Genomic DNA, 9055 nt, shown 5'->3' with positions numbered 1-9055 from the left:
ACCCTTGTAGATAGCTAAGCGGAAGCGTTCAAGAGAACGGGGTTGAAGGAGTCGTACTCGTCGTGATCCAAATCACCGGAGATCCTAGTGCCGAACGGACGACACCTCCGCATTCAACACACATACAGCCCGGTGACGTCTCCCATGCCTTGATCCAGCAAGGAGAGAGGGAGAGGTTGAGGAAGACTCCATCCAGCAGCAGCACAACGGCATGGTGGTGGTGGAGGAGCGTGGCAATCCTGCAGGGCTTCGCCAAGCACCGCGAGAGAGGAGGAGTACTTGGGAGAGGGGGAGGGCTGCGCCAGAACTTGTGGTGCGGCTGCCCTCCCACCCCCCACATATATATAGGGGAAAGGGAGAAGGGGGCCGGCCCCCTCAGATCCAATCTGAGGAGGGGGCGGCGGCCAAGGGGGGAGGAGTGCCTCCCAAGTCAAGTGGAGGTCCTCCCCCTTAGGGTTTCCCCCTTCCCATGCGCATGGGCCTTGGGGGGGGCTGGTGCCCCTGGCCCATTAAGGCTAGGGCGCCCCCTTACAGCCCATGCTACTGTATTGGACGTGGTGGAACAATTTCCGGACCTCCGGACCCCTCCGGAATCCTCCGGAACCTTCTGGAAGCTTCCCGGTATAATACCGAGAAAACCCAAACTTTTCCCAGAACCCGAACAACAACTTTCCATATATAAATCTTTACCTCCGGACCATTCCGGAACTCCTCGTGACATCCGGGATCTCATACGAGACTCCGAACAACATTCCGTAACCACATATGAACTTCCTTTATAAGCCTAGCGTCATCGAACCTTAAGTGTGTAGACCCTACGGGTTTGGGAACCATGCAGACATGACCGAGACGTTCTCCGGTCAATAACCAACAGCGGGATCTGGATACCCATGTTGGCTCCCACATGTTCCACGATGATCTCATCGGATGAACCATAATGTCAAGGACTCAATCAATCCTGTATACAATTCCCTTTGTCTAACGGTATTGTACTTGCCCGAGATTCGATCGTCGGTATGCCGATACCTTGTTCAATCTCGTTACCGACAAGTCTCTTTACTCGTTCCGTAACACATCATCCCGTGATCAACCCCTTGATCACATTGTGCACATTATGATGATGTCCTACCGAGTGGGCCCAGAGATACCTCTCCATTTACATGGAGTGACAAATCCCAGTCTCGATTCGTGCCAACCCAACAGACACTTTCGGAGATACCTGTAGTGCACCTTTATAGCCACCCAGTTACGTTGTGACGTTTGGTACATCGAAAGCATTCCTACGGTATCCGGGAGTTGCACAATCTCATGGTCTAAGGAAATGATACTTGACATTAGAAAAGCTTTAGCATACGAACTACGATCTTTGTGCTAGGCTTAGGATTGGGTCTTGTCCATCACATCATTCTTCTAATGATGTGATCCCTTTATCAACGACATCCAATGTCCATGGTCAGGAAACTGTAACCATCTGTTGATCAACGAGCTAGTCAACTAGAGGCTTACTAGGGACATGGTGTTGTCTATGTACCCACACATGTATCTGAGTTTCCTTTCAATACAATTATAGCATGGATAATAAATGATTATCATAAACAAGGAAATATAATAATAACTAATTTATTATTACCTCTAGGTCATATTTCCAACAGCGAGTACTTTGGATGAGTACTCACGGTTGCTTTTCTCCCCTTTTTCCACCTCTTTCCATTCTTCTCGGATGCTGCAACCAGATGGTGGAGCCCAGGAGCCAGACGACACCACCGACGACTGCTACTACCGCGAGGATGCCTACTACCACGTGATAGACACCGATGACCAAGAATAGTTAGGAGGCTCCCAGGCAGGATACCTTGCCTTTTCGATCGATGTTGCTTTTGAGCTAGCCTTCTTAAGGAAAACTAGTTTAAATCATGTTTGTACTCAGATATTGTTTCTTCCGCTGACTTGTTTGTATTCGAGCTTATGTATTCGAGCCCTCGAGGCCCCTAGCTTGTAATATAAAGCTTGTGTTATTTTAGATTGTGTCTAGAGTTGTGTTGTGATATCTTCCCATGAGTGTATGATTAGTGTACGATTTAATCGGGGGCATCACAAGTTGGTATGAAAGCCGACTGCCTGTAGGTAGCCCCATTTCCAACTCCTTGGCCAAAGTTGAGTCTAACCACAAAAAAACTTTTTCTAACATTGGCTATGAGTCTTACGGACCCACATCGCCATTGGGCGGTATTAGGATCTTTTATTCCTCGTCTATACTCTGGGACTCTGAACTCTGTTCTACTTAGGTTAAATGAATTTACTAACTCTAACATTAGGATCCCGTGACCACATTCACCCTAAAGTTGGATAAGCCATAGTTATTCCTTAGAATAGCATCTTGAATAGTACACACACTGTCGTGTTGACTACTATATATGTGGTATCCATCGCACCTCTTTCTTTATGCATGTTTCATCATGAATGATCCTTGGTCTTTGCAAATGCTCGATACTGAACTACCACTGTCACATGTTAGCAGGTTGGTTAGACCTGCTGGTCGTGGCCGTGGTGGCAACGATCCACCTCCGCCCGAATTCTTTGCCGGAATGATACAATAGTTTGAGACGAACCGCCAGTTCATGGAAGGAATGATGGCTCAGTTTCCTCGACCGAATATGAACCAGCAGCCAGCCCCAGTTACTCTGCATGACTTCATGCGCCTCAACCCGACCATCTACCGCAGCTCAACTCAGTCCCTTGATGCTGATGACTCGCTCCGCGACATCACATATGAAAAGGAGTCTGCTAGTGTTACCCCTGCCAGCTATGTCACCTTTGCATCCTTCTTCCTCAAGGGTCCCGCTGCTCAATGGTGGGACAGCCACAGGCGTACCGTACCTACTAGAACGGTCATCACTTGGCCAGATTTCCAAGCTGTGCCTATCGTGCCCGCTTCATTCCTCAGGGAATCATGGACAGGAAGAAGCAAGAGTTCCGCAATCTCACCCAAGGCAACAAGACCATAGATGCTTCTCAGCGGGAATTTCTGGACTTGTCACGTTATGCCGAAGCAGACATTGCAACTGATGCTCGTAGGCAAGAAAAGTTTTGTAATGGACTTCACCCAGATATCAAGCTGGCACTGCTGTTCATGACTTTGCCGACTTCACCACCTTGGTGATCAAGGCCATTCAGGTTGAGACTGGTCTTTAGGAACACCAGGGCTCCCTCAGGCGTAGCCGTGATGCTGGCCCATCTTCGGGCCCGTTAGCGCAGAAGCGTCAGATATGGATACCCCATAGCATGTATCGTCCAACTGCACCTGTACCAAGACAATCCTATGCTGCACCTCGTCTGCCTCCTCCTCCGGAGAGGCAGCCTCTTTGAGCTATACCACCCCATGATCCTGCTCCCAATCCCAATGATGGTCTGTGCTTCCAGTGTGGCCTTCCAGGTCACCATTCCAGGAACTGCCCTCAGAATCAGAATCAGCTAACTCTGCCGTCTATTGCTTGTGGTAACAATCAACCCCGCAACAACAATGCCCGACCTTATGGTCGTGGGCAGGCTAACAACATTGATCTGAATGAAGCTCAAGACCAGCCTTCTATTGTGATGGGTACTCTTCTAGTTAATTCAATACCAGCATCTGTTTTATTTGATTCGATAGCATCAAATTCTTTCATATCATAAGATTTTGCATTCATGCATGTCATTAAATACGAAGAGATGCACACTCCACTAGTGGTAAAAAACCCCTGCGGGCCAATGCCAAACCTCCATGGTTAGCTACAACGTTTCCGTTGAAATCGAAGGGTTGGAATTTTTTGCCTCCCCCATTATTCGGAAGTCTTCCAATATTGACCTCATTATGGGAATGGATTGGTTGAAAGCACATACGGCTTCTATCATTTGCGCCACTTAAACAGTCCACCTTCTATACCCTGCAGATGTGATAGTAAGCTACAATTCTCGTCTGGTTCAAAATGCCGAAGCCCGACTCTATCTCCTGAATGTGTTGAACGCAACACCTCTTGAGGGAATTGAAAAGATCCCAATTGTTCGTTACTTCCTAGACGTCTTTCCATAAGAACTTCCAGGAATACCCCCTGCTCGGGCTGTCGAGTTTGTCATAGATTTGAAACCAGGCACCATTCCTATCATGAAACGACCCTACAAGATGCCACCTCATGAACTCCTTGAGCTTAAGAAGGAAATCGACAAATCTCTTCGCAGTGGTTTCATTCGTACAAGCTCCTCTGATAGGGGAGCACCTTCTCTCTTCATCAAGAAGAAGGACGGGACAAACCGCTTGGTCCAAGACTACCGTCCTATCAACCAAGCTACAATTCAGAACAAATATCCCCTTCCTCGGATCAATGATCTGTATGCTCAACTAGCTCGTTCATCGATATTCTCTAAACTCGACTTGAGGTTGGGTTACCACCAGATCCGTGTTCGTGAAGAGGATATTCCAAAGACCGCATTCGTCACTCGTTATGGTTCTTATGAGTACACCATCATGTCTTTTGTCTTGACCAATGCTCCAGACACATTCTCCCATCTAATGAACTACATATTCATGGATTACCTCGACAAGTTCGTCGCAGTCTATCTCGATGATATCCTGGTATATTCAAAGAACAAAAAAGAACATGCTGAACATCTTCGACTTGTTCTAGAGAAGCTTTGCACATCAGCTATATGCCAAGTATTACAAGTGCGGATTTTGGCTTCCCGAAGTCACCTTCCTTGGTCATGTCATCTCCAAGGATGGTATTGCCCTCAATCCAGAGCGAGTTCAGCCTATTCTTGACTGCACCCCTCCGAAGACTGTCAAGAAAGTAAGAAGATTTCTCGGACTCGCCAGCTATTGCCGTCTTTCGTCGAGAACCTCTCGAAGATTGCCAAGCCACTTACTAATCTACTTCACAAAGGCATTAAGTTCGATTGGACAGACAAATGCCAGAAAATTTTCCAGGCACTCAAGGACAAGCTGACTTCTGCCCCAGTGCTTGGTCCCCCTGATCTTGTAAGGACTTTGTCATCTATTGCGATGCTTCACGACAAGGATTAGGCTGCGTCCTTATGCAAGAGCGCAGAGTGATTGCGTATGCCTCCCGCCAAGTGCGTCCTCACGAAGAGAACTACCCAGTTCATGACCTCAAGCTTGCTGCGGTTATCTCTGCACTGAAGCTATGGCGACAATACCTTCTCGGTAATTGTTGCGAGATCTTCACCGATCATCAGAGTCTGAAGTACCTGGTCACTCAGCTAAATCTGAACCTCCCTCAGCAGCGATGGATGGAAGCTATTGCTGACTACAACTGCGATATATCCTATACCCCTGGTAAGGCTAATGTAATGGCCGATGCCCTGAGCCGCATTCCTCTTGCAATAATCACATGGACTACAAAGCTCAACCCTTCCTTTATGAAGAGCTATGCAAGCTAAACCTTCAACTAGTTCCACAGGGTTCTCTGAATAACCTTGTCCTGGAACCAAGTCTTCTGAAAGCAATTAAGTCTGCTCAAGCCAAAGATGCTGACATCGATTTGATGAAAAAGGATCTTGAATTAGAGAAATCCAGAGATTTCTCACTTGGTGAAGATGGAACCTTATACTTCAGAGATCGTATTGTAGTGCCTCGGTTCGAGCTTATGATAGAGAAGGTGATGAAAGAACCGCATGACACCCCTCTCTCAATTCATCCAGGAAGTACCAAGATGTATCTAGACATCCGTCAGAAGTACTGGTGTTCTAAAATGAAGCAAGATATTGCTCGATATATCGAAGAATGCGACGTTTTTCGTCGCGTCAAAGCAGAACATCAGAAACCGGATGGACTTCTACAACCGCTTCCAATTCCTAAATTGAAGTGGGATAAGATTCAGATGGACTTCGTCACTGGCCTTCCCAAGTCTCAGAAAGGTAATGACGCTATCTTTGTTGTCATCGACCAATTCTCGAAAGTTGCCCACTTTCTGCCAGTCAAGGACACAATCACTGCTAGTCAATTAGCAAACTTGTATATCTCCAGAATTGTGTCACTCCATGGCATTCCGAAGGAGATCAGTTTAGATCGTGGCAGTATATTCACTTCAAAGTTCTGGGATAGTTTCCAATAGGCAATGGGAACTCGTATTACCTGGAGTGCTGCTTATCATCCCCAACCCCAAGGCCAAGTCGAGCGAGTCAACCAAATTCTAGCAGATATGCTTCGGGCTTGTGTTATTTCTTTCGGAAAGAAGTGGGAAGAATCTCTCCCTTATGCGGAGTTCTCTTATAACAACAGCTATCAAGCCGGCTTGAAGATGGCACCCTTCTAGGTGCTCTATGGATGTAAGTGCCGAACCCCTCTGAATTGGTCAAAAACTGGGGAACGGACACTCATTGGTCCGGATATTATTCAATAAGCTGGAGAGCAGGTTCACATTGTTCGGGATAATATCAAGGCGGCCCAGTCCCGCCAGTAGAGCAACTATGGCCGGAAACACTGGGGTTCAACTTATCAACCTGGTGATCAAGCTTATCTACGTGTCACTCCTTTGAGAGGCATCGTCGGTTCGGAGTCAAGGGCAAGCTAGCTCCGCGCTACATTGGTCCCTTCCGCATTCTCGCCCATCGAGAACTAGTGGCTTATCAATTGGAGTTTCCACCTCAGTTCTCTCACGTCCATGACGTCTTCCACGTGTCACAGCTTTGTTGTTGCTTCAAGGACCGTGAACGTGAAGTGGATCTGGAATTGATTGAAGTTCAAGATGATCTCACTTACAAAGAGCAGCCTATCCGCATTCTTGAAGAAGCTGAACGTCAAACCCGCCAGAAGGTTACCAAGTTCCTCAAGGTGCAATGGTCGAATCATACTAAAGATGAAGCCACTTGGGAACACGAGGATAACCTCCGTTCTGAATACCCCGATCTTTTCCCTTCTACCTCTTAATTCTCGGGACGAGAATTTCTTTTAGAGGAGGAGAGTTGTAACACCCAGGTGCAATGATGCTACAGTAGTCCCTGGGGTTAAGTTAATCCTTTTGCTAAACAAGTGTTTGTTCATCATTGTTCTTATCTCTTTCAAATTCCACTTGAACTCAAATTCAAATTCTGAGTGAAATTCAAAAATGCTCAAACATGAAAACTAAAATGTTCATCATGTGGAAAGTATTCTTCTAGTAACATTGGTGATGAACTAACATTCTTCCAAAATGTCCAAGTTCCCTAAACTAGTTAAAAATGTGGCTAAAGCAATTAAATTAAATGCCTTTTTAATTTATAAAAATTGCAAACTATTCAAAAGCCTCACAATCTTTTTGTGCCAGTGCCCAATAATTCTTCGAAATTATTTTGGCCAGTGGCATATTTTTGCAAAGTTAGTTGTGTCTAAAAGAAAAGCAAAATCTACTGGAAAAAAAGAAAAGGAAAAGGAAAAGCAAAGGGGTGGGAGAGCCCCTGGCCTTCCCATGGGCCTCGTCCCATCCCAGCAGGCCGGCCCACTTCCCCTCCCCGGCCGCGTCCTGTTCCTCTGACCGGGTGGGACAGCGCTCGCCCGTCGCCATCCAACCACCACGCCGGTGACGCCTGACGAGAGGATAAGGCCCCAGACGCCTCGGTCCTCTGCCCCGCTCTCCATTGTCGCCCGCTCCGCCTCTCCCTCTCCCACCAGATCCCTCCTTGCTCTCCCTCTCTTTCTCCACCTCAACCGAGCGCCGCCGTCGCCATGGTTGTGCCGTAGCCGCGGCCACTGCCCAACCCGCGCCTCGCCAGCACGTCCACAAGACGCGCTGTCGACCTCTACCTCGACTATGCCTCGCCATCGAGTTCGAGGAGCACCGCAGGCCGCGGATCGAGTCGCACCCTTCAGCCTCGGTCGCCGGCGATCTTCCTCCTCTCCGACGCTCCTGCTGCTCCTAACCTTCCAAGGGCCACCGTGCGTGCCGCTAGGTGAGCTCCTCCATCTCTTGCTCCCATCCTTTTAGCCTCTTCAGTGTCGTAGCTAGCTGCTGCCATGCCCGAGCTCTGTTCGCTGCCGACGAGCTCATGGTCGTGGCCATGGCCCTTGTCATGCTTGCCTGAGGCCTCCGCCGTGCTCCTGGTGTTCCCATGAGCCCAACATGCACGCGCACAAGTCTTCCCGTGTCGCCTAAGCACCTAGCTCGACGAGCACCAGAGAACGCCGCCGCCTCCACTCATCGGCAGCGCCGATTCCAGCCGATTCCGGCGAAACCACCACCACCACTCGACGCGGCACTCGCTGCTCGTTCGAACGCGCCCAAGCACGCGCGAAACCACCCATCGTAGATGAAATCCGACGCGTTTCAGCGACGCGCTGCTGTGTTTTGGGTCACCGGAGCAACTCTGGCGCCGGCCGCCGACGTGGCTATGCGGGCCCCACCCCTGGGTCACGGCCAGTGGGCCATGGGGACCTGTTGACTGGGTTGACCCAGTCAACGTGCTGACTGGGCAGCCCGGTACCTCTGACATGCAGGCCCCACTGAATAATTAAGCTAATTAAAAGGTTTTTATAATTAGAAGTAATTAGTATTCTAATCTGCTACTAACTTGTGGGGCCCTGTTGTTAATTAACCTCATTTTAGTTAGTTTAAACTTCTGTTAGTCCTCTGTCTATGACAGGTGGGACCCACTGGTCAGTTTGACCTGGTCAGCCGTCCTGTTGATTGCTGACATCACAATGACGTCGTGCTGACGTCATAACTCATTCTGTTAATTTAATTATTTCCAGAAAATGTTTAAAACTTAGAAAAATCATATAAAATAATCCGTAACTCGGATGAAAATGTTTTCTACATGAAAGTAGCTTAGAAAAATCCAATGAATCCAAATACGCGTTCCGTTCATCTATCACATGCCCCTAGCATACTGAACATGGAACATTCCCCCTCCGGTCATCTGTCTGACACAAATCCAGAACCGGGAAAACATTCCCGGTTGAATTCCCCTTTCACCTTATTCGTGTAGCCATACCTTAGGTCACACCCGGCACAACATATTGCCATGTTATGCTTTGTGATGCTATGTTTGCTTTATATTTATTGTTTCTTCCCCCTCTTCTCTTCGG

The sequence above is a fragment of the Triticum dicoccoides genome, chromosome 7B (genome assembly GCF_002162155.2).
Source record: "Triticum dicoccoides isolate Atlit2015 ecotype Zavitan chromosome 7B, WEW_v2.0, whole genome shotgun sequence".
Taxonomy (NCBI): Eukaryota; Viridiplantae; Streptophyta; class Magnoliopsida; order Poales; family Poaceae; genus Triticum; species Triticum dicoccoides.
This window is presented reverse-complemented; position numbering follows the sequence as displayed.